Source organism: Notamacropus eugenii, chromosome 4 (assembly GCF_028372415.1).
Source record: "Notamacropus eugenii isolate mMacEug1 chromosome 4, mMacEug1.pri_v2, whole genome shotgun sequence".
Classification (NCBI taxonomy): domain Eukaryota; kingdom Metazoa; phylum Chordata; class Mammalia; order Diprotodontia; family Macropodidae; genus Notamacropus; species Notamacropus eugenii.
This window is the reverse complement of record NC_092875.1, coordinates 393,118,050-393,144,691: the sequence shown is the minus strand read 5'-3', so window position 1 is coordinate 393,144,691 and position 26,642 is coordinate 393,118,050. Positions and strand designations below refer to the sequence as shown.

General features: G+C 37.3%; 1 protein-coding gene and 1 long non-coding RNA gene across 2 annotated transcripts in view; one reads left to right on the top strand and one right to left on the bottom strand.

Annotated features, from left to right (window-relative positions):
- The window catches only part of LOC140501667 (uncharacterized), a 264,231-nt gene extending 247,901 nt beyond the window's left edge, over positions 1-16,330 (top strand). The window contains exon 7 of the long non-coding RNA XR_011966302.1: positions 16,209-16,330. This is a non-coding gene — a long non-coding RNA (uncharacterized lncRNA). The remainder of the gene's footprint in view (positions 1-16,208) is intronic.
- The window catches only part of CDH20 (cadherin 20), a 303,787-nt gene that overhangs the window by 155,922 nt on the left and 121,223 nt on the right, over positions 1-26,642 (bottom strand). The window lies entirely within an intron of this gene.

Genomic DNA, 26,642 nt, shown 5'->3' with positions numbered 1-26,642 from the left:
TTATAGTTATAGAGAAATTGACTTGCCTCCAGTTAAGTTAATGTTTATAGGTAGTGCAAAAATGATGTAATTCTTAGCTGACACTTGTCAAAGCAGTTGGAAGCTGCATGGGATAGAGGGCCATTTTGTATTTTCCTTTTCCTTTTTTTTTGTGGGTTGCTATGGACAAATAATTTATTTAGTGGCTAACCCCAGTGGTGGTGAGCCTTCTTGGGCTGAACTAGGTTGGCATTAGAATATTATATAGCTTAAGAAAAAGATTAAAGACTTTAGTTAAAGCCCTCAAGTATTTGAAAATATGTTCAATGAAAAGCAGCAAGCTGTCATTATTTTCTAAACAGGACAGTGATCAACAAGCATTTATTAAGCATTTAATACATGCTTCACTGTAGTATATATTGTAGTCTTCATACTAACCTCAGGTGATACAAAGAAAAATAAAAATAGGTTAGACATTAGGAAAGACATTCTAATCCCTTAATTTGTGAGATAACATTTTATGAACTAATTGAAAACAGAGATCAATCCGAGTATTTGGATATCCCCATGATTTTCTAAGTTATCAATAAAGTTATGAAATAAGATTCTGCTGAATATTGACCCTTTGAAAATTCTTTCAATGTGATAAGGCTAGAAAGATTGAAGTAAATAGAAGGAAATTCTTGAATAAAAGTGACAGATTTTATGGAGGAAGGAAATTGGCAGAGTACTTCAGTCATTCAACCAATATCTGTTGAGTTCCTACTAAGCTTGTGTGGGAATAAAAGTGATATAAGATATTTACTCTGACTGTGAAGAATTTATGTCTTAGATCAAAGATGAGATACATACAAGAATATGACAGTACAAAGCAACACATGATACATATTGTATGAAATACACAAGGTAAGTGCCAGTGAATCTCAGGGGATAAAGAGATTAGTATGGGCTAGGAATATCAGTGATGACATCATGCAGGAGATATCATTTGAGCTGGGCTTTGAAGGATAGGTAAGCTCTTGACAGGAGAAGATTGGAGCACTTAAAGCAGAAGGACCATCATGAGCTAAGATAAGAATGTGGTGAAAATATAATAACCATTAGAAATTTCAAGGAAACCAGAATGGTTGCAATGGTTGGCTTGTTTTTGGTAGTATTGAGAATTGAAGGTAGTAATACAATTTGCGGTCATACTGTGTGTGGAGGGCCTTGAACTGGCAGAAAAGTTCAAATTTTATTCTGGTTGCTTCATGCAATGGCAATCATTGAAGATTGTTTTAGCAGAAATGACACATCACCACAGATAAACTTTAGAAAGATAACTCTGTAGGTAGAACACAAACTATATTAGAAGAGAGAAAGTGAAGGTAGGGAAACTCAGAAGAAATTATATAATGCCAGTATAGTATACCTGGAAATGCACTAAAAATACCATGTTATCCTGTGTGAGTCACTTGACAGCTTTATTTTCCTTTGGTGAAAAAGATGATAGTGTTAGATTAGATGATTTTTAAAGCTTTCTTCAAGCACCAATATCTTATCATTATGATATTAAACGGCTATCATGCTCCACGTTCTATGCTAAGTGCTATGGATACAAGGAAAGACAAGAGACAGTTACTGTCCTTAAGGAGTTCACAGTCTAATGCAGAGATGACATGCAAATAACTGCACAAACAAACTATCTAAAATAAGTAGAAAGTCATAAATAGAAAAAAAGGCACTAGAATTAAGTATGATTTGGACAGGCTTCTGTAGAAGGTAGGATTTTACCTAGGACTTGAGGAAAGTCAAGAGATGAGGAAGAACATGCCATGCATGGGAGATAGCCAGTAAAAATACCCAGAGTTGGGACATGGAATGTCTATCTGTTGGAAAAGGCAACATCAGAACATTGGTATTGAACACAAGTACCGAACTGGGGAGGAAGACAAGCAAAGTCAAAAATGCGTTGATGGATTAATGAGAAAAAAGGTTAAATGACCAGAGGTCTCCATGACTACAAACAGCAGGAATGAGAACAAGGGCAAGGCAGAGTTCAGGCATGTTGTGGTCAATATAAGAGGTGTCCTGAGTTCAAGATCTTGGGGCTAGAACAGCTCTAAGAGAACAAGAAAAACAGAAAATGATGTAGCAATACAATAATATAAAAAGAGGAGATAGGAGAGATGGGTCAATCATACCCTCTTTGTGGTAGCCAAAAGTAGGGCATGTCTTTACCAAGCACGTCTACTCTAATTCCCTAATGCTTCCCTACTCTACTCCTTTCATCTGTTGGAGAATTCCTAAGCTTTCTGCATTCTCAGCTTGCTTTTGGCCCTTCTAGACAATCATAATGCATCTGCTACTATGCAGGTCCTGTTGGGTAACTTATACAGATTAACTCTCAGTTGTGGCAGACACATGAGGGGCAAGCTCTGTACTCCAGGGCAGCGACCAAGGGGAAGAATCTTGGCTTCTCCCTTTTGATTTTGGGTGGGATAAAATAGGTAATACAGTATGAACAGGTGTGGATAACTTGTGTTTTTCATCTCACACCTTATTTTATTATCTTTTCTCTCATACTCACCATTCTACCAAAGTTCCCTATTACTGACAAGAATATCCAGTCGACCAGTGTCTCAAACTTGGCATTAACTTGGACTCTTCACTCTTTTTCATCCTTTATATGTAAATAGTTACCACATTTACTCATATTCTATCTTTTGCATCTATCCCTTTTCTCTTCATAGTAATAACCATAAGGCCCTCATCACTTCTTATTTGGACTATTGTAATAGCATGCTAATTAGCCTTTCAGTCTCAAGTTTTGTCTTTCTCTAATCTATCTCCACATAGCTGTCAAAGTAATGTTCCTAAAGAACAGGTCTGTCTATATTATTCTCCTGCTCAAAAAAACCCTCTAGTTCCTCCCTATTAACTCTGGGATCAATATTAGTTCATCATAATCTCCTTATTTATCAATTTCTATTTTCTATATGTTTCAAAAATGTTTGTATCAGTCATATCTGATTCTGTGGTCTCATTTGGATTTTTCTTGGCAAAGATACTGGAGTGGTTTGCCATTTCCCTCTACAATTCATTTTACAAATGAGGAAGCAGAGGCAAATAGTTTTAAGTGACTTGCCCAGGGTCACATAGCTAGTAGTAAGTTTCTGTGGTCAAATTTGATTAATCTTCCCATTATCAAGCCCAGCACTCTATCCATTGCATCACTTAGCTGCCATCTTAAAAGATATTTAATTATTATCATAGTAGTATTTGTATATACTTTACAAATAAGTCAATATACGCATTAGGGGTACATGATGAAAAGCTGTTTTCTTAACTGATGGGGTCCACAATCTAAAAGTTTGGAGACTACTGGTCCTAAAATGAAAGGTAGTAAGTATCTGAAGCTAGAGTTGAACTTAGGTCATTTGCCTTCAATCCAGACCATCCTCAAACCTTTCCTAATGGATGAAAATCTATATTTATTCTAAAAAATCACATAAGATTCCATAATCTCCATAAGTGGCCTACTCTAGCATATGAAGAAATTCCATGTCAGGAAAACTTCCAAATATCATATCTGTCTTCCACTAAGATGCCTCCAAAGTGCTCTTTCCTCCATGAAGCACTCCATGATCCCCCCAATAAAAGGGATCTCTCATTTCTTCCTTTCATATTCCATCTTCTGTATTATAGTTATCTACGAACATGCATTCTCTGCTGGACCATAGTTTACATGATTGCAATCCATGATTATATTATTTTGTATTCTTAATGTATAATGGCTTGCCCTTAACAAGGATAGAGACTATACCTGTGATTTAATTGTTTTACAGAACTTCAAAGTGAGTAAACTCCCTCCCAACAAAGCACATTAACACCTTCTCTGCAGTTTATAGTCTTAGACACTTGGCAGGAGAAATGAGGGGTTAAATGATTTGTCCAGGGTCACACAACCAATATGTGTCAGGAGTGAGTTTCCTCTAATAACATAATCAATGCTTCAACATGTGTGTTGAAAGTACCCCATACCATCTTCAAGACTGGTTATTTAGCTCCTGGAGGAAAAAGAATAGTTAGGGATGGTGGCATGACTTACAACCACCAAACATGGTGCCATGAATAGAGCTATAGGAATGTCTGTTGAATGGAACTGAATGAAATTATAATATCCCCCTTCTTACCTGTCCTTAGAGTTCACTGTTCTCTATTTGAACTATTGACTGTTGTTGAAGCAATTTCTCTCTTCAGTACATAACCACACTAATTAGGTTTCAATTCTTTTGCTCATATTTGTTCGTTAGCCTGAATTTCATCTCTTCTCTATCACCTCTCTGTATCTCCTCTCCTGCCAAAGGACCAGGCATTCTTCTCATTATTTACCTGTTCAGATAGAGCTGAACTAGTATGAACTTCTCAGAATGTTCGTTTAATTAGCTTTTCTTATTTTTAACTCTCTAATGGTGCAATGATATTTTTTGTTAGAAATTATTCTCACCTCACCACTTTCTGTAAAACTCACAAAATTTATAAAAACAGCTTGATCGGACTTCTTCCAAGCATATAATTGTCTTTAATTTCTGCCAGATCTCTTAATGCCAATTTTTCATCACTTAAAAAAATCCCGGGAATATATCTGCTTGCATAGTATGAAGTATTCTAATTAAAGCTGGAAATTATAATGAGTGAGCCCAGTACATTCTGTGATGCATAAGATTTGATCTTAGACAATTCTCTACCTTTCTTTTTACTCTCGAAGTCATTGCCTAGCCAGATTTGAGCAGAGATGCCATGAGAATTACTATGTGGAGTTTTGATGAATGACTATGGGATTCTAAGCCAAACATAGATGCTGGGCCATCTCTATTACCAGTGCTTTCCTCTCTGGGCTTATTGCTTGTTTGCATTTTCTTTACTCATTGTCAGCTTGGTTGCTGTGAGATTTTATGTGGCATCAGAATTTAGAGAGCGATGAAGAGAAGAGGCCATCTGCCAACTGGGGGCTGTTGTCATCTTTTTGCTATTCTAAGTCAATCATTTATTGAGTGCCTACTGCTGAGTCAATGTCAGTAAAGCAGGAAAGAGATGAATAGGGTCACAACATGATGACTTGATTGCTGCAAAAACTATTCTTGGCTAACCCCCTTTTCCAAATTGATATAGAAGACAGTTGTGGAAATTCCAGAGGAACAAAACACTTAATGGAACTCAATGGCAGCAACTATTACTACAGTATAGATCCCATAGGTACATAGGACAGAGCAAGGTGATGCAGTGAATGGAGCACTAAAGCTGGACTCCTGAAGACCTGAGTTAGAATCTTGCCTCTGACTCTTATTCTCTCTGTAGCTCTGGACAAATCATTCAACTTCTTTCTGCCTTACTTTCCTCATCTGTAACATTGGTGTTAAAATAATAGCACATAAATCCAAGGATTTTATAATGAAAAGAAATAGCATTTATAAAAAAAATTTATAAACCTTAAGGTGCTATATAAATGGAATTATGATGATCATGATGATCACATAAAAGGAAAAAGCCCTGGGATTAGATGGTGTAAGTATTTTTAATGAACAAATATTTATTAAGTCTCTACTGTGTGCTAGGCACTAAGCTAGACTATGGATACAAAAGAAAAGAATGAAATGATTCCTTCCCTCAAGATGCATACATTCAGACCTGACCTTGTTCTTCCTCTGCTCAATAAATTTCAGCATATAACCAGTATTATAAAACAAAGACTCCTATTTATCATCTAAATGCTTCAAATCTTGTTAGTATAAGCATTGTTATACTCATTTTTCACATCGAGAAAAAGAACAGAAAAGCTAAGTGATTTGTCCAAGGTTTCATCGTAATAAAATAGCAGAGACAAGTCATATTCAGTTCTGTTAAGGTTAAGCCTATACCATGCTGTCTCTAAGATTCTTTAAGTCTTATATTAAGGTTTAGTCATAAAACATTGGCCTGATCCATTCTTGAATAATTGAATCAAGGATACAATAATACAATATATAAATTGTTTCTCAAGAGTTTTTTCCACCCTTCCTGGGCTACTTAGTGCAAAATCTCTGTTTCCCACTTTTAAGTGAATTGGTCCAATAGCTGGACTGGAAGTCCCTTGTAAACTTCTCAAAACATCCTGAGAAAGCTGTTGATAATTTCTTGTTACAGTTGGGAATTTCTAATGTTTCAAAAGACTTGGATACATTATCCAACCTTGATATAGACCAATTCTTTATTAAAAGTCTTTTGTGCCCCTTACTTGCTTGAAATAATGAATGAAGTCTCTACACAGAAGAGTTTTGTTGCAAATTCAGCAACGCAAACTAGGATATCATTATATTCTTGAGAAGTACAACACTAGCATGGGTAGAAAGGATTGTGGAAGATATTATTGGTGTGTCTCAGTCAGAGTTAACTTCTCTCATAAACATTTATGTGAACTATTATAAAGACCTAAGATTTGAGGTATTGAGGTATGGATTGCCTGAAGATGATATGATGCTGTTCTATGAATAATCAAAGCTGGCAGATTCAAAGTCCTATGGATTGCCATGATAGCTTCTGGACTTCTTTGGATTGATTTTGAATGGAATACTACCTTAAGGTGTCCTTTTTGATTGCAGAATCTATACTCTGAATCCTTGAAACTTTAAGTAAGAATCAGTGTACCATACTATCTGAACAATGGTTAATAATTATTGAGCTGAACAGGAGATGGGATAAATAAGATTCTTTTTTTTCATTTTGTTAACCCTGATGTGAAAAAAAATACTTTGCCTAAATATTTTGGAGAGCATGGAATATTTGAAGCTTATCCTTTAATTTTTATGACATCTCTTATTTTGAGTTATAAAGATCTTAATAATAATGTTTGGGAGAGAAACATGTACAGTCAATAGAATGTTGAAATTCATATCAAGAAGAGCTGTATTCAAATCTTGCCCCAGACTTCTATTAGCTGTGTGATCCTGGATGTTGTTTAATCTCATTAGACCTCAGTTTCCTTATCTCTAAAATGGGAGGTTGGACACCCATATGTTTATGGATCTATAAAATTGCAGTTTTGTGATATAAGGCTCTACTCTTCACTGTTTTCACCAGGATGTTGGTTGCTTCTGAGAAATTTCATTTCCTGAACAATGACTGAACGCTAAGGGAAAATACACTGTCAATAACCTCATAAGTTAAGCAACTGTGTTTTTGGTGAAGCAGTATTGGAGAAGGATATCATTATGTCATTTATTCGAACTGTAACAAACTGTCAGAAGTATGACACACTTTTTGTTTGGATACTTTTGTTTATTTTAATATCAGGAAAGTTGCTAGTTTGCCTAGGTTGATAAGCATCCCCCATCATGGTCATGATTCTGTCTTGAAGTAGAATCTTCAATATGCTCAAAGAAGCCATTTAAAGCATAGATTTACTCAGGTTCTAGGATGGAGGCCATATTCAGTTGTTTACTGGTCATACTTGAAAGTAGATTTATACTTCCTGTAGTTGGCTTAATTTAATAGGCTACAATACTTGTCAACAAGAAAGGTATTATGTTGCTATCAGTAAAAATAAGAAAGGACTAATAGATTCATCTCTTGTGTATTTTGCTAATGTTAACATAGCAGTAGGTAGTCAATAAATTACTGAGAATAGAGAAGATATGAGCTCAGCTCCCAGTTGGCATATGGCCTAATCTGCCTATAGCTTTCTAAATTCTGGTACCATATATCTCACTGTAACTAAGTGATCAGTGAAAAATGCAGTGAGCACAGAGATGATGGCATTGGCAAATCCGGGCATGATACAGGTACAATAGAAATAGGAGTAACTATTACCTTGAAACAGGCACTCTGCTTAAAAAGGATTTGCTCTATACTCTCTCACGAACAAAAGAAAAAAAGAATATAGCCATGTGAAGGTTCACAAAATAAATGAGTATCTAGCTATGTGAAGCTAAACACCTCTACTGGTGATCAAATGACCAACCATAAAGCCTTGGTTAAAAAGCAAACAAAAAATCCCCCCAAACTGCCTGATATTCTCCAATATCATTGTTCGCTATTCTTCTACTGATGACCAAGTGAATGTAGAGGCATTATAATAAAGGCCTTCTGGAGCTACAAAAGGAAAAGGAGAAGTAGCCTCTGAGTGATCTCTAGCACTTAATTTTGGTTCATATTTAAGTTCAATAAAATTGAATCATCTGAGCAAATAACCCACGTGGGAGATGAATGCTTCATATGGGAGATGTCAGAAGTAAGAATGTGGAATCTGTTTTAAAAATAGAATGGTGAGGACACTGCTAATGAAGAGGATAGGGTAGGGGATATTGAAAACTCAAGCAGGATTCTACTACTCTGTGCCAAGTCATCAAAACGACTACTATGAATCACATTCATTGATTTTCTAATTCACCATCCAGATGTCCCAAAATGAACTCTATTTCTCCCTGCCCTAATCTGCCTCTCCTGACTTATTTATTGCTGTGGATGACATCATCACCCTCCCAGTCATGTAGGCTCAAAACCTCAAAATCATCTTTCACTACTTCTTCTCTCATCCGCTCCACAGCCAACAAACAAGTTGCCATATTCTGATGCTTTGATTTTCACAATCTCTCTTCCTTTCTACCTCTTCTTGTACCTTTCCTCTGTCATGGTCCTAGTTCAAGTCCTCATCACCTTTCGCTTGGCCAACTTGTAATAACATTTATGAAAATCCTAAGACCAACCTCAATGACTATAACAGCGGGAAAGTCTTCCATAGGCAGTATTTCACTGTCAAAGACACCTTTATCATCACGAAATTTACTGAAAGATGTAGAGATGGATTTATTGTTTGTTGATAATAAAAACACATTGCTTTTCCTTCTGCCAGTTTCTAGCCCATCTAATCCATTCTTCTTACAGGAACCAAGTTAATTATTTTAAGTGTATAAGTCTTACCATGTCACTCCAAGGGATCATGAGTCTTCAGTGCTTTTGTATTGCCTGGACGATAAATGCAAACTCCTTAGCTTGGTATTAAAGATCTTCCACAAGGTGCTTCAAACTTCTTTTCTGCCCTGCTTCACACTAATCACCTTCCTGTACTGTGTCTAGCACAATGCTTGGCATACTTAATGCATTCTTGTTGATTTACTGGTTGATTCATTTCATATTCTAAACAACTGGATTACTTGCATTTTTTAAAACTCTTTCTGTCCTTTCTTGGTCCTATCCATATATTATAGAATGCAGTTGCCTCCTCCTTTTTCAAAATCTTTTTCTTCATTCAAAGCTTAGCTCAGGTGGTATCTCTTCTAGGAAACTTTCCCATTTGTTTTAGATAAAAATAATCCCTCACTCCTCAAATCTCAGCGTCATCCCACACTTTCTTATATATGTAAGATCACAGATTGAGATCTGGAAGTGACTTTACAGGCCATATAATCCAAACCTTTTGTGTTTACAGACTACAAAACAGGCCCAGACAGATTGAATGATTTTCCCAAGGGCATGAAGGGAATAAGTGTCTAGGCTTGGATTTAAACTCAACCTTTTTCATTTAGCATATTCTTACTTGGATTAGAGTAATTTGTATAGTTTTTCTCCCATACTGGATTATAAATTGATTGAGGAAAGGTAGCATGTATGTGTATGATATGTATTTCCATATGTACATATGGAAATAGGTTCATGTATTCCTATATATGCACATATGTATGTGTGTGTGTATGCATACAACTTCATCTCTATCTCTCTAAACCCTAGAACAGGAGAAAACACTAGCGTTAAGTTCTTAAACACTCTTTGAATTGTGTATCTAATATATATATAAGCTACCAGGTTGTATGAGGGAGGAATTAGTCTCTCACATCAAGAAGATTTTATTCAAATGGCACTGTGATGTCTTAAATTTGAATGTTCTCTTCAATAATGCAAATCACCACCCATCCATAACTGCCCATTCTTTATGACTCTTGTCCACATCCTTCCATAAATGTGCCACTAAGATCTTATCAACATACTAGAGGATTACCTCATTTTCTCTTGAAAATGAACCAGTGGAAACACTCAGGCTTTCTACTTGTCATCTCTCACTCTTGCCATGTGACCAACTCATTTTTTTCCTACTATGTCTTTCTTTTTTTTTTAATAATTAATTTATTTTTAGTTTTCAATATTTACTTCCATAAGATTTTGAGTTTTAAATTTTCTCCTACTGTCCATTTCTTTGATGACATCTTTTACAACTATTGTTCTTTGATGTCCTCTGTTGAATAGGTAAAGGGGGATGTGGAGTGACATTTTATATTAAGAAGCTATATTTATCTGTGAAAAACCAGTAACCAAAGGAAGGAAACATGACACAGAATATTTAGGTGAAGACAAAAGAGGGAGAAATAGAAGTGATTTCATCATTAGTGTATCCTGCTGACCAACTAGGCAGAAAAATAGATCTCAGACCTGGTAGAGAAGCATAATACAGGTTGATAGGAGACTCAAATTTTCCAAAAAGCTGCTGGAGCTTTCTCTCTACCAAAAGTAAAGAGCAACTAATAATTTCTTGACTTTCCTTAGTGGTAACTTCATCCTTCAAAAGATGGAGGAAGAAATGATCAGGAATTCTATCTGAATATGATTCCTTCTTGCCATAGATAGAAATAATGTGAATTTTGCGAGAAGGGGAAGTGACCACTCCATCTTAGAATTTATGGGATACAAGTAGAGAAAAACTGGACATAGTGTAACTTGCATCCTTGTTTTGGGAAAGTAGATTTTAGTAGTTCAGCAGAAAGACAGGTAAGATCTCGTGAACTAAAATCTTTTATGAAAGTCAGACTAGCAGGGATAGGAGAAATTCCAAAATGAAATTCTGAAAACTCAAAGAAAAACAATCACAATAATGGAATTTGTCAGAAGAGGTCAATGTGGTTACACAGGGAATTCACCAACCAAATTAAATAAAAATGATCTCTTGGTGGCCTAATCCAATGGCATTTTCTCAGTCCTCATTCTCCTGGACCTCGCTGCCACTTTTGCCACTATTATAACTCTTTCTTCTTTGGTATTCTCTTCTTTCTTGTTTTTTGTTTGGGTGGGACAAATATTCTCTCTTGACTCTCGTCATACCTAGATAACTGTTCATTCCCAGTCTCAGCAATGGTTACAAAGTTAGCATGGCTTCATCAAGAATAAGTAATTCTCAAAAAAATTTATTTCCATTTTTGACAGTATTACTAAACTGGTAGTTGAAAGGAATGCTACGGGTTTTAGCTTTTGGTAATATTCCTATAATTTTGTGGAAAACAGAGAGGGATATAGATTAAACAACAATCCCATCAGGTGGATTTGGAGCTGATTGTATGGCCATACTTACAGGGTAGTTATTAATGGTTCAGTATCTGTGGCAGGCTGCATCTACTGAACTACTCCAGATTCCTGTACTTGGTCCTGTGCTGATAAATACTGTCATCAATGCCATCAATGATGACACGCTGATCACATTTTCAGCTGTCACAAAAGTGGGAGGGATAGTTAATACATTAACAGCTAACAGAGTCAGGCTCCAAAGGGATCATAACTGGTTTAAGCATTAGTCTGAATCTAATAAGACAACAAAAGTCTGCATTCATGTAACACTATAACATTTGCAATATGCTTTATAAATATTATCTCATTTGATCCTCATAACAACCCTGAGAGATTGTTGCTGTTCTTATTACCATTTTACAGTTGAAGGAACCAAGATAGATAGAGGTTAAGTGACTTGCCCAGAGTTACACAGCTATGAAGTGCCTAAGACTACATTTGAACTCCGGTGTTCCTGATTGCAGGTGTACTTGTTCTGTCCATTGGACTACTTTTTCTACCTAAAATTTGATAGGAATAAATGTAAAGTTTTCTATTTAGTTAAAAATGTCAACTCTAGAGAAATAGGAGATCAATCATTTTGGATAGAAAGCAATCATTTTGAAAAACATTTAGGAGTTTTAGTGATCTACAGACTCAGTGAGAGTCACTGATGTCATATGGCAGCCCTCCTCCCTCCAAAAATGCCATCTTCTGCTGAATTAAGAGAGCATACCTTGCAGGAATAGGGAGATAATAATCCCACAGAAGTGTTATAACCCTTGTTATAACCCATATGGAGTAATGGGGAAGAATGGGAAGGAAATTGTAAAAAGCCAATTTAGGTTTGATATCAGGAAAAATCTGACCAACTGAAAATTAAATATTCCCAGGATGCTTACAATGCTTTCTTTAACAACTGAAGCTATGGCGCTGAATGATATGATGAAATGAGCACCCACAGAACTTGGATTCAAATTTCAGGCCTCCTAGTTTCTTTCTGTGACATTTTAGGCAGGTTGCTTCACTTTTTCTTGAAATTCAGATTCCTCATTTCTAAAAAGACATTTCATTAAGTGACCCCTAAGGTCCTTTACAGCTCTTAACTCTGTCATCCTAATATTAGATTGTAAACACCTGTGAGGGCAAGCATAGTAGGATCTTTGGCTGTTTTTGTTTATACCAAGAAGTATAATGCCTCTGAATAATGTGATAAAGGAAGATCTTTCCCACTCATTGTTGGGCCTGGGAAGATTTGTAGCAAGGCCCACATCTTTTGTTAATGAGGCACTGGTTCTTAAGGCATATGATGCCATCTGGTTCTAAAAAAGTCTATGAAGACTCTGAGGTGCAGTTTTATTTTGGGGTTTAATTTTTGGAAGAAGGTTTGTGTGCCAGATGAGAGACTCTGGGAAGCCACTAAGGAGCCCCCTGGCTTTGAAAACCCAGATATCCATGCTTCCCTCTCTGGTAACTATGGTCAAACAGTTGGACGTGTCTGTTGAATTGTGATGTATGTATTTTGATTATGGTCAGACAGAGGAAGCCATGTCTGTTGATCTTTGATTTCTCTGTATTTTCTCTGAAGTTTAGGGTACTGACTTTTCCCCCCTGAACTAAATGAATGATACATGTGCTTGATTAAAATGATTGTTAACCCCTCAAAAGTTGCTTTTCCTTTTAAAGAAGCAGATCAAAGAATCTATGATAGCAGACTCCCTGTGTATGTCAGGGTGATTACTGATATAGCACCTTAAGGGCAGGGACCACTATTTTTTTCAAAGCCCTAGCACCCAGTACAGTACCTGGCACATAACATAAAAGCTTATTTAATGAATGGACAATAACACATCATCCCAATTCCTCCAAATTCTGAGGATGGGTAAATTCTTTTTAGATGACAGCAATTGCTCCGAATAGCAATAAATTATTTCATCCCCACAAATATTCTGTTTGATTGAGGTCCTGTGTTTGAAATCTCTCCTTAAATTTAAGAGAGTCCTTGATTTTAGCATAGACGAAAAACCATTCTTTGAAGTACTCATGGTAACTTGTTATACAATCTGACCTGAGGAAGGCATTAGAGCTGTAGAGTAATGAAGATTATTATAGGTATGACTGCTTTATGATTAGTCTCTTCTGGTGCATATAAATTAAGTGAAGATGAAGTATATACCCAATCCCTAGCAATTTTCTTGCATTTCCCCCCATGAGCATCCCTCTTTGCTTTCATTTTTTATTCAGGGTCAGAGTCTTCATTTACTTCTCATACAAATTCCTGGGCTACACAATTCTGATCTTTTATATTTCTCAGTGAGGTTTCCTTGTGACAAGAGTACTTTAAAATGCCAGATATCTGCCACATGAAAAAGAAGTACAACCAACTGCTACATAAATGTCTGAATGAAATAATCTATGCTCTAATAAATATTTTGTTGTCCATAGCTACATAACTATCTGTGAGCATTTCCAATACGGTTCTTTAGGAGGGTTGACCTGAATGGTTTCATCAAGAAGAAGCCATCAGAACTGAAGTGATTTTCTTTTTGGACAAGGGTATTAGACTAGTACTACCAGGGAATGCTATAAATATAAAATCCTGAAGTTTCAGCAAGGATTTAACAAAGTCACTCATGCTATAGTGGTGAATAAGATGGACAAACTAACTTTAAATGTGGTAAAAGGTGATAAGGTTTTGAGAAATTCAAGCTGATTGATTGAGCATACCTTTAACTGTTACTAGATCATAGGATCACAGAGGAGAGCTGAGAGGGACCTCAGAAACCATTTAGTTTAGCCTCCTTATTTTATAAATGAGGAAACTGAAGTTGGGGAGATTAAGGGATTTCTCTGAGGTCACAGAGATAGTAACATCAGAGTTGGTATTTCAACCCAGTCCTCTGATTCCAGACCTCTAGTGAAGAGTTCCAGTTTTTTTCCAATGGTTTTTTAATCACTGAGAATGAATGGGAGTATAAATGGAGTACTTTTCAAATTTGCAATTGATATGAAGCTGAGAATAGCTAACACCTTGAGTGAGAATCAAAATCTGGGAAGATCTGTGTGGGATGTTTAGAATGATGAGAAGCACCAGATAAGATGATGTATAATAAGGACAAATATCCAGTCTTCGACATGAGTCCAAAGCATCAGCCACACAAATGTAAGCAGAGAGTCACTGTCAGATCACTTCTTGTGAAAATGATCTGGCTGTCTTGGTGGACTCCAAATTTGATACAATTCAAATTTGACATGGTAGGGTAAGCACCAAGTAGAGAGTGGGAATACTCCACTTTGACTGAGAATCAGAAAGATCTAAATTCAAACCCCATTTATGACACTAATGAGCTAGATGAGAACAGATAACTCACGTAGTTTTTATGTACCTCACTTTATCTGTAAAAAAATAGGGCTAATACTACTCATAGCACTTATCTCCTTGCACTGTTGTAAGCTGAAGTGAGAGCATGTAAAGAGTTCTGTAAACCTTCCAGTGCTTTATAAATGACAGCTTCTGTTTCTTTTTCTTTTCTCTACTCTGTATTTGAGTTCTGGTGCTTGAGTGTAAAGTAAAAATAAAAAAAAAAAAGAAAACCTAACAAAAAAAAATGACAGCTGCTATTAGTATTACTGTTTTTGCTTCACTACTACTACCAAGCAACCACAGATTCTGTGAATAGAAGCATGTCGTACAGATCTGGGGAAGTGATGGTCCTGCTATTCTCTGCTCTGATCTTAGTACATTTGGAACACTGTGGTCAATTCTGGACACTGAATTTTAGGAATAACATGCCACATGGTCAACAGTTGAAGGAAACAGGACTTTTCAAACTGGAAAAAAGAAAACATGGAGCAGGAAGAATGTGATAGATATCTTTAAGAATCATAGCATCAGAAATTTAGAGCTAAAAGGTCATCAGATCTGACACCCTCGATTTGCAGAGAAGGTAACTGAGGCACAGACAGTTTAAGTGACTTTCACAGGATTGCCCAGATAGCAAGTGTCTGAATTGAGATTCAAATCCAGGTGTTCCAGTTCTTCATCTACTTTACCATGCTCTCACATGAAAGAGAGGTTAAACTCTTATTCTGTTTGGTTCCAGAGTGCAGAGGTAGAAGCCAAGGGTAGGTCCATGATGAAAAACATCTTTATGGTTAGAGCTGCCTCATGGTAAAATTGTTTGCTTTAGGAGGTGGTTGACTTTTGGTTAATACAGACAGAAGCTGGATAACTAGTTCTTAGGAATGAAAGAAAAGGTACTCCTGTTCAGGTAGAGATTCTTGTGGATGGTTTCTAATACAAGGTTCCTTTAAGAGCCTGATATTTATAAAATAGATTGTTTTTGTAGAAATGTGAAGCTCTCCCTTGAACATTATATACCTTACACAAAAGCTTTTGTTCTATTGTTTTTTCAGTCATGTTCAACTCTTTGTGACCCCATCTATTTGGTTGTTTGTTGGATTTGAAGACAGGTTCCTTGACTCCAACTATACCTAACATTACATATAAATAATATTCCCCCCAACTCTAAATTCTGGTTCTAGAATTAAGGCTTTATGTTTTACAGTTCCCTCTTAATTATCCTCCTTTTGGAGAAGGATCTCCTCTCCTGATGCTGCTTCATTAGAATCTTTTCATTTCTCTGCCATGCTAACTCAATGTCACACACTCACATTTTAAAATCCCCTCAATATTCTATGTCCACATTAGGTGTAATGAGGGAAATACAGCTGATAATTCCAGCAGGTATCTGCAGGGTTAACAAATCCCTCCAATCTGCAGTCACTTTAATGTGCCTATGCAGCCCTTCATTTAACAATATTTAATAATGTCTACTCTAAGTTCCATATATTACACAATAAGCACAGAGGACCAATAATATTTTATATATTCTCATCAACAGTGAAATTGTAAGGGCCATAAATGACCTGATGGAAGAGGATGATGAGCAGTGCAGCACACAAATCACATTCACTGTGAGCTGAAGGAGCGGAACAGGAGCAAGGTTCCTTCATGTTTCCTGGGCTCACAGGGGAGGTAAGTAGCAACCGGGCAGAACTCAGCATACCTGTATTTTCTTCTGGAAAAGAAGCTGGGGGTAGCAAGAGAACGTTTGTGTTTCTAGGACAACAGCCCTCCCCAATCTCAAATCATACCTACTCTACTCCCCATCTACCCACATTAAAATAAGAATCTGAACAATATCTGGCATTTATAAATTGCTTTAATGGTTGCAAAGTGTCCTTTTATATATACATTATTTCATTTGATCCTCATAGCAACCCTAGATTTTAAGTATCCTTATTTTACAGCCGAGGAAACACTCAGAGAGAATAAGTGGCTTGGTATATCACTTAAACTAGAAAAGTATGAGAGGAAGAAATCAGATCTAGGTGCCTCCTGTTTCTTCCTATTCATAGGAATGAATAAATGAAACAGCAACAAAGATCTAGAGCCAGCACAAATAGCAGCTACCAGGAGATCTTCTAGACTGGGAGAAGGAGAACAAAACTGCTGGTCAATGTGCCAAGTAATAGATTTAGCAGACTGGACATCCACAGCTGTAAACAGAAAAGCAGGAGAGATCCCCAATGCTGAAGGAGTTTACTATCCCAATTTTGCTTCTCTTGACCCATTCACTTTTTTTTTTTTTTGGTGGGGGTAGACAATGAGGGTTAAGCTGGGTCACACAGCTAATAAATATCTGAGGTCAGTTTTGAACTTAGGTCCTCCTGCTCCAAGGGTAGTTGGTCTATCCACTGCACCACGTAGCTGTCCCAACCCAGTCATGCTTAATTTGCATGACCACTGAGATCCTTTGTCACCTCCATGGTAAAGTCCTCCCTGATTCCCATGCCTTCCTCACATTCTCACATTTTCCTAGAGTTTCGCCTGGAGCTTTCCTTTGTTCATTTCACACCCTACCTTGTGTGAGTCCACACCATGTGAATTTGTGTGCATGTTGTATTTCCTCACGCCCCCATTCTCTCTCTACCCACTGCCTCATCAGTTGACTCTAAGCAAGAACTAGTATATTAAAACAAAAAAACAAAAAAAACAACCTTTGTATTTCTCCACTGCTACACACGGTACTTGCCACAGAGTAGACATTTAATATACGATTGTTAAATTGAATGAGGGTTCCTTAGCCGAGGGCTCAGCTCTAAATGATGAAGGCCTGAAAATGATGATAATTTTACAGATGAAGAAACTGAGATCCAGGGGTTTGAGGTGACTTGTCCAGTGTCACAACATTAGCAAGAGACAGAGATAGGATTGGAACTCAGGCCCTCTGATTTCAAATCCAGTAATCTTTCTAAGGTAGCAAAGAGAAGGGATCACAGCCTTGGATAGTGCAGGGGAGGGAAGAAAAGGGAATAATCATTTACTATGTGTCAGGAATTTTGCTAAGTGCTTTCTTATAAATATTATCTCATTTTATTTTCACAATACCCCTGTTAGTTAGGGGTTATTATGATGTCCATTTTATACTTGATGAAACCAAGGCAAACAGAGATTAAGTGACTTAGGCAGGGTCACATAGCTAGGAAGTATCTAAAACTGAATTTGAATTCAGGTCTTTATGACTCCAATTCTAAACCCACCATTCTATCCATTGTGCCACCAACTCTCTGGTGAGTGGAGGCAGCAATCTACTCAGAAATCAGGAATCTGGATTCTAGTTTCATTTCTGCTATTAGCTTAACTAATCATTTGATTTCTGTACTGATCAGTTTCCTTCTTGCTAAAATGAAGGTACTGGATTAGGTGATCTCCCAGGTCTCTCCTAGACATGTCTAGGTCTCTCATTCCTGGAACACACTTACACCTCATTCACTCCTCTTCTAATTCAATGTTTCTTTCAAAACTCTTCTCAACCAATATCTTCTATCTGAAGTCTTGAGCTTCACCATTAGATTTTGAGCTGCTTAAAAACAGGGACTATCTTTTACCTTTCTTTGTATCCCCATTACTTAGAACAGTGCTTGGCACATAGTGAGTACCATATAAATGTTTACTGAGCAGCTGCCCCCAGTTACTAGAGACCAGCCCCCAAAGTTCAATTTGTATTTACTTTGTATACGGGTTTATATATATGTGCGGTCTCCTCTGATAGAATTTGTGTTTCTTAAGGGCCAGTTTCATTTTTGGCCTTGTACTCTCAGCCTTTGATATAGGGCCTGGCCCATAGCAAACTCTTAGTAAATCTTTGTGGAATCATTATTTTCATTGTCGTTGTTACCAAGAAACAAGTACTTTCTGAGTCCACTATGTACCTCTTGCTGGAAACACACACACACACACACACACACACACACACACACACTTTCTGCCCTCAAAAGAGATTAATTTCTTCCTTCTACCATTTCTGTCTTGTTGAACAGCTCAGATTTTTACCTTTTAAAATAGATAACTGGGGATGTAGTATGAGCTAGGACATCAAAGGTGCTTACTCTGAGAGTTTCTAAGCCCTTACAAGAGAGCCCTCTGGCCAAGTGTCTCATGCTATAAATAAGTTTTATGATAGATTACTTTTGACTAACCTTAAAGCTAGAACATTCTTGCAGAGTTATGCCTACTAGGCCATAAATAAAATGTGGAATCAGAAGTATAATTGTTTTTTGTTAACCAGGACAAGGGAAAAGAAGCCTGTTAAAGTAAAAGAAACAAAAGAGACTATATTTCAAAACCAAACCAAAACCAAAAAGCAGTGTGTTAAACATGCAAATATACATGGAAACTGAGTTGGCTCATTGAGAGTGAAGAGGGGTTGTTTAGAGGATGGCAGAAGATAATAGGTTAGGTGTCACTGAATTCAATCCTTTCATTATACAGATGAGACCCAGCGAAGTTATTGGGATCTTCCAGCTAGTAAGTGACTGAGCTTCCTCTTGACCCTAAGTCTAGCCACTATCTCGGACATTTTGCTATTGCTATCTACTATACGTCATATTTGCTAGGTGAGAGAGTAAAAGGATTGTTCCTCTTATGAGCTACCTGAAACTTCCAAGAGCACTTAGAATTAATGGGGTCATGCCTGAAGACTTCATGGGATGGAAGAAGTTTTGCTCATTTGTGTGAGCAGAAATCAGAGGAAAAAAGTTTTGCCTTGCTAAGTTAAAGAGAATACAATGGATATGAACTTTACCATTCTTCAGCCCAGGGCTTTGGAGTACGTTAAAATGGAACTATTTCAACCATACTGTAGTGACACACACACACACACACACACACACAGACACACAGACACACACACACACACACACATGAATATTCTTTTGTAGTGGAAGTCACATGGAAACGGTGGAAAGAGAAATACCTGATTTCACACACCATATTTGAATTGACTTGACTTGAATTACCTAGTTATGGCAGAAAATAATGGAAAGAATCTGAGAACCTGAAAGGCAAACGATGTAAAAGCACAGCCCTTTGGGAAAGCTACTTTCAGAAAATGATGAACAAGTTAGAGCTATACTTGTTCGGAGCCAACAAAGCTGAAGATGTTGGACAGGGACACAGTGTGGTCAATGCACTTTAGTATTATAGAACAAAGGTAGGATTGGGGCCTGATAAGTGAATTGGTAGATGAACAAAAGCTAAAATACCCCAATGTGAGTTTTATTTAAAAAATAAGATATTTTTTAGAGTTGATTTATTAATTTTTAGTTTTCAACATTCATTTCCATAAGTTTTAAATTTTCTCCCTCTCCCTTCCCCCCTCCCCAAGAAAACAAGGAATCTGATATAGGCTCTACTTATACATTCCTAAAATCATTCTATTTTTTAAATTCAAAATTGCTGCTCTAAGTTGAGATAAAGTTGAGACTCTGGAGTAGGATTGCTTTGCTTTCATTTGAACCTTTTTATATTTGGAATTAAGTTTATGTTGTATTTATTACAGGACTCCTCCAATGCTTCTGGTGACACAGAAGGTCACTATGCTCCTGAAGGCTCTGCTAGCAGAATACGAGTCCTGATAGGTCTTTCCAAACTGAGAAAGCTTCAAACACAGGTTTGGTGACAGACTACATGTTGCTGTCTTGAGGACAAAGCTAGTTAAGACTAAAGGGTCTCATCCAGGTAATAAAACTGAGACAGTGTGGTATGGTGGATAGAAGGCTGGTCTTAGAGTCAAGAAGAACATAGTTCAAATTCTACCTCATTCACAATGGTGTGACTTTAATAAGGTCTTATCGCCTCTCTGGGTCTCATCTATATAATGAGAGGACTGGACTTAGTGGTATCTAACTTCGCTTCCAGTGCTAAACAAATCAATTCTTGACCACTCTCTCTTAAAATTACCCTCTAAAGCTATTATGGGTAGCTTGGTGGTGCAGTGGTTAGCGTGCTTGACTTTGAGTCAGGAAGAGTCACTTTATCCTGTTTGCCTCAGTTTCTCATCTGTAAAATAAGCTGGAGAAAGGCATGGTAAACCACTCTATCATCTTTGCCAAGAAAATTCCAAATGGGATCAAGAAGAGCTGGACATGACTAAAACAACTGAACAACAAAATACTATTCTCTTTCAAATAAGATAAGCACTTAGCACAATACCTAGCATATCATAAGTACTTAATAAATGCTCATTCCTTTTTCCTTCCCTTGGATGAATTTTTGTTTCTAGCAACCTGTATTATGTGCTAAAGACTGGATACTAAAGCAGGGAGAGATTACAGCCTGTGTGCCTAGAGGGGCTGTCTACACAAAAGATGTCATGGATTTTTGAAGTATTTCCCCTCCCTTGAGGAAGAGGACACTTGGGATCATTCTTTCCCACTGTATGACTGGTTCTTTTCTCTATCCCTGTGGGATCAGCCAACTCTGTGGGGTCAACTAGTTTCCTAATTCCTTCTTCAGCTTTTCTTCATCTCTGATGATTCCCTGATGATACACTACCTCCCATAATACTCATTCTTTATTAATTTCTCTTTAATTGTTACGCCATCAGTCTGATTCTAATAACAAAATATTGTTTCCCCTAGCTTTCAGGCTTCTATTACACTGCTGCCACATCACATCAGTTTGCCTGTATAAGGATGATAAGAACACAGAACTTCAGTACTTAACAAGGGACCATTGTAAAGGGATGATAAGGCAGAGAGAAAGTGAGATAGAGACACAGAGACTGAATGAGACAGAGAGAGATGAAGACAGAGCCAGAGAGATAGAGAGAGGGACAATAGCTGCAGAGGTTTATTAAACACAGGATTAATCTGCCTGCACAGAAAACAAATAGCAAAATATGCTGCTGAGGTAGGCCATTAAGTCAATCCTATGGGAAAAGCAATATTGGCCTGTCAGTGTAATGAGTGGTAGAAGATTACGGACAAGGATGCTTCATCACTCCTCAGACTCAGCACATGTGTAAAAATGAGTAGAGCAGAATTTGCTTATTAGACTGTGCAGTTCAAGGTCCAGAATTCCCACATCAGGTCAAGAATTATTCCCTCCTCTTTCCCTCTAGTATTTTTCAAGGACAGTATTTTGAGAAAATCAAGTATATTAGGGGACTCCAAGGACCTATACCTTTAGCCTAAAGGAAGAATGAAAAATAAAAAGGGAGGTACAAGGAAGCTAACAGAGGGACCAGATCCTTCTTACCAAAAATTTGAAGTTGCTTAAGCATCACATTTTCATGGAATCATACAATCATGACATTTCAAAACCAGAAGGGAATTCAGAGTTCAACACCCTACTCAAATTAGACCTATCATATGTGCAATGATTATTCAATATCCATGCAAAGACCTTTGGTGATGGGAAAATAGCTCCTCCCTGAGGCAGTCAATTTCATTTGGGGACAACTTTAATTTTCTGCAAGCTCTTCCTTAGACTGAGTCTAAATCTTCCTTCTTGTAACTTTGAGTCCCAGTTTTACTTATTTGAATCAAATTTAATTTCTTTTGTAAGTACTTCCTCCTAATATTTAGACATCTTTTATTCCTCTTGCACCAAAGTATTCTTTTCTTTCTGATAAACATCTCTAATTTTTTAAATAATTTCTTACATGGCATTTTGGCTTTTGTCCAAAATGGAAAGAATGATGAATCAGGCTCTATGGAGTGCTTAGAGCTTGGTTTGATGTCAAAGACAGCAAAGTGTCTAGGAATACAAATTCATCCAAGGGAAAGTGAAAGGAATGAACATATATTAAGTATGTACAACATGTTAAGCACTTTACAGGTATTATATCATTTGAAAAAGAATAGTTTTTAGTTATTCGGTGGTTTCAGTCATATCCAACTCTTCTTGATCCCATTTGGGGTTTTCTTGACAAAGATACTAGAATTGTTTGCCATGCCTTTCTCCAGCTCATTTTACAGATGAGAAACTGAGGCAAACAAGGCAACTGCATACTAAGCTATAACCAGTCATTTTGACTTTGCCTTGCCACTGGACTTTAATGACTCTGGAAGAGAGAATGAGGCCTATGACTTCATGCAACTCTGCCTCCAATTTATGCATGAATCAAAAAACATCACCCATACCATTTTACCAATTTCACCTACTTCACCACTACCTGTGGCAACAGATCAATGATGATGCAGCAGATGTGGATACATTGGGCACTGTAGTCCCAGCAGGGCACATGGGTGACTCAGGCCATAGGGTTATCTTCTCACCGGACCTAAGCAGCAATGGGATTTGGCAGCCCACTGGGTATTTGAGGAACCTTTTTTAAGGATCGCACTGTTTACCTTCTAGTGTGAGGATGGGGCTAGGAAACGTACCTTAAAAATTGTTTGCTTCACCCAACTCTAACCTGCTTACTGTTGCAGGTGGGAATCCCACCCTGGTTGAAACACATAAAAAATGTGCAAAACCTTTTGCAAAAATGATTCCACTCACCATTGCTACATGGAATATTTACATGCTTATGGACAACATGAAATCCAATAGAACTGAAAGTCCAACAACTCTAGCTGGGAGAAAACTTTGTAGGGATTGCATCCAAATAGCAGCCTTGAATGAAACAAGGCTTGCAAACAAAGGCCAGTTTACCAAAGTTAGATCTGAATAAACTTTTTTTTCCTGGAGTGGTCACAGTGAATGTGAAGATGGCATAGATTTTGCAATCAAAACTAATCCAGTAAGAAGCTTGTATGACTACCAAAATGAGCAAATGACAGGCTCATGACAATGTGATTACGATTTTCAGGAAAGCTCCATGCTACCATCATCAGTGTGTATACTTCCACTATGATGAACCCTGATGAGGTCAAAGAAAAATTTTATGAAGACCTGGAGACCCTCATCATCAATGTGTTGAAAGAGAATGAGCTTATAATTCACTTTACTGCTAAAGTAAGCACAGACTCCAAGACATGGCAGGGAGTCTTTGGGAAAGATGGAATCAGAAATAACAACAGTAATGGTCACTTAGTACTGAAGACTTATGAATCTCATGACCTTGTAATCACCAACACTGTCTTCCATTTTTCTAAATGCAATAAAATTTTGTGGATGCACTCTCACAGCAAACATTGGCATTTAATAGATTATGTCATTGTAAGAAGAGACAGACAGGACGTGAGAGTGATGAAGGTGTTGGGTGGGCAGGGTGCTGGACTGATCATAGACTTATCTTCTCCAATCTAAACATTTGCATTCAATGAAACTGTGGCCCCAAGACAAGATGACTACAAGATGAAGACAATGTCAGTAGATTAGAGCACTTCTCTGAGTGGAAACAGTTTGCTGCTAACTTGGAGGGAAAGCTGAGCCATCATAAAGTTGGCAACAGTGGAACAGAAAAGGAGTGGGCAGCACTGCATTTACTCATCTAGGCCAGGACATTCACAAACATCCACTGTTTTGATGAAAAGGATGGGGAAGTTCAGAAGCTGCTAAATGAAAAACTAGAACTCCATCAGGTTTACCAGCAGGATACTTCATCCATCACTAAGAAGGCAGCATTTAACTCCATCAAAAGAAAAGTACAAGTGAAGCTTAGAGAAATGAAAAATTCATGACTTTGTGAAGAAGGCAGATAAAATTCAATTTTATGTTGAGAGTAACAATCCAAAGTACTTTTATGATGCCCTGAAGGCTATTTGTAGGCCAAAGACCTATGAGTCATCTCAACTACTCAAAGCTGATGGAACCACATTGATTAGTGATAAGGACATGATCCTAGAGAGATGGTTTGAATACTTCCATAGTGTTCTCAACAAACTGTCATCAATCAATTCTGAAGCCATTGACTATATATGTGAGTTTGAAGTTAATCTCTCTCTAGCTGAACTTCTCACTGAAGAAAAGGTTTTGAAAGCCATCAGACTTCTCTCATGTGGCAAAGCACCTGATGCTGATTCTATTACAGCTGAGATTTACAAGGCATGCAATATACTGCTCATGTAAAAGCTGACTCAAATTTTCTGGGTTATATGACAAGAAGAGGTTATCTCCCAGTAGTTCAAGGATGTCTCCATCATCCATCTCTATAAAGATAAAGAAAATAGACATTGCTGGCAAGATTCTTGCCAGAGTCCTCCTTAACAGGCTAATCCTTTAGATGGAAGATGGTCATTTACCTGAGAGCTGCCAAGTATTCAAACTCTACTTCAGAAAGCACAATTCTGATGGGCTGACCATGTTGTTTGAATGTCAAACATACATTGCCTAAAAGATTATTTTGTGGAGAACTTACACAAGGCAAGCACTCAAATGGAGGTCAGAAGAAGTGATACGGGGACACTCGCAAGGTCTCTCTGAAGATCTTTGGAATTAAGTGCGTGACATGGGAGCTACTGGCAAAGGACCTCCTAGAATGATGTGCCTGCATCAAAGAATAAGCTGTACTCCAAGAGCAAACTCAAGTTGCAGTAGCTCAAAAGAAATGGAAGACACACAAATTTAGATACATCTCCATTCCAAATGTTCATATGGATTATTTGTGCCTTACCTGCAGAAGAGTCTTCCAACTTCATACTGGTCTGATCAGCCACATTCAGACACACTGTACCTTGACTCCAGTGTAGTGATGTCATTTTGGTACTCTTCCAGAATGAAGCACAGTAACCAAACCAATAGTAGCAGCAGCTGGTAAGTAGTCTATTATTCATATAGAGCTTTAAGGTTTACAAAATGCTTTATAAATATTATCTCATTTTATCTTCTCAATAGCCCTAGGAGGTAGGTGCTAGCATTTTAATTTCCATTTTACAAGTGAGGAAACTGAGGCAGAGAGAGGTTGAACAACTTGTCCAAGATCACATAACTAGTAAGTACTTGACATAGGATTAAAACAAGTCATCCTTAAGACCCAGCACTCTATTCACTGAAAAGTGTGAAAGTAATAATAGCTATTCAAATTTCTATAGCACTGGAAAGTTCTTTTCATACAACAGACCTTTTGGGTAAGGCAAATATTATTATTCTATAGATAAGGAATCAGAGTCTGGTAGGTTAAGTGACTTGCTTAGTAGGGTCATACAACAAGTAAAGATTTGAAATGGGAGTTGAACTCTGGTCTCTTGATGCTGGTCAAGTACTCTAACTATTCTATACCAAAAAGGCGGATTCTCATAATGGCGGATTTCTACATCTTTCTAGTGGTACTGAAAAAGGAAATATGAATGCAAATAAGCACAAACTGGCAACAGTACTGGGAACAACAACATGATTGCAATCGGAGGAGCATGTGGGGTGCAACAGAAACGATAACGGTTTTAGAATCAGAGGACTGGGCTTCGTGACCAGGTTCTGGCACTTAATATGTGCCCACAGGCAGGTGTCTTAACCTCAGTATCTTCTTCCTATGAAAAATACACTATTTACCTTAGAGGATGTTGTGAGGAAGGTGCTTTGTAATCTTCAACCTTAGTAATATTTACTAAGGATCTAACGCATGCAGAAAACTGAGTAGGAGCACTGGGGGATGATGCCAAGGTTAGATAAGGTGCAGACTGTGACCCTAATGGAGCTTGTACTCTAAGACTGTGAGTATGAGTTATTGTAACAACAGCAGCAGCACCGATAACAACATCAAGGTGTTCCAAAAGTCATGGTGCAGTTTTAAGCTTATTAAGCCATAATGAATGTAATAGACTTATAAATACTAAAATTAAATTAATGATACATTAAAAGAAATAACAAGCTTATTAAAGCTTAAAACTGCACCAAAACTTTTGCATCACCCTTATATGAGTTGTGATAATATCGAAGGGAGTTCTTGCCAAATGAACCTGGAGTCAGCACTTTTCCTTTATTTGACAAAAACAATAAAATTAGAAGGCAAAATAACCCAAATTAGATAATCTCAATAGAGAAATAATTGGTTACTTTCCTAAGTATCCTCAATGTGCTGTTCAATGTGAAAGGTAAAGACCAT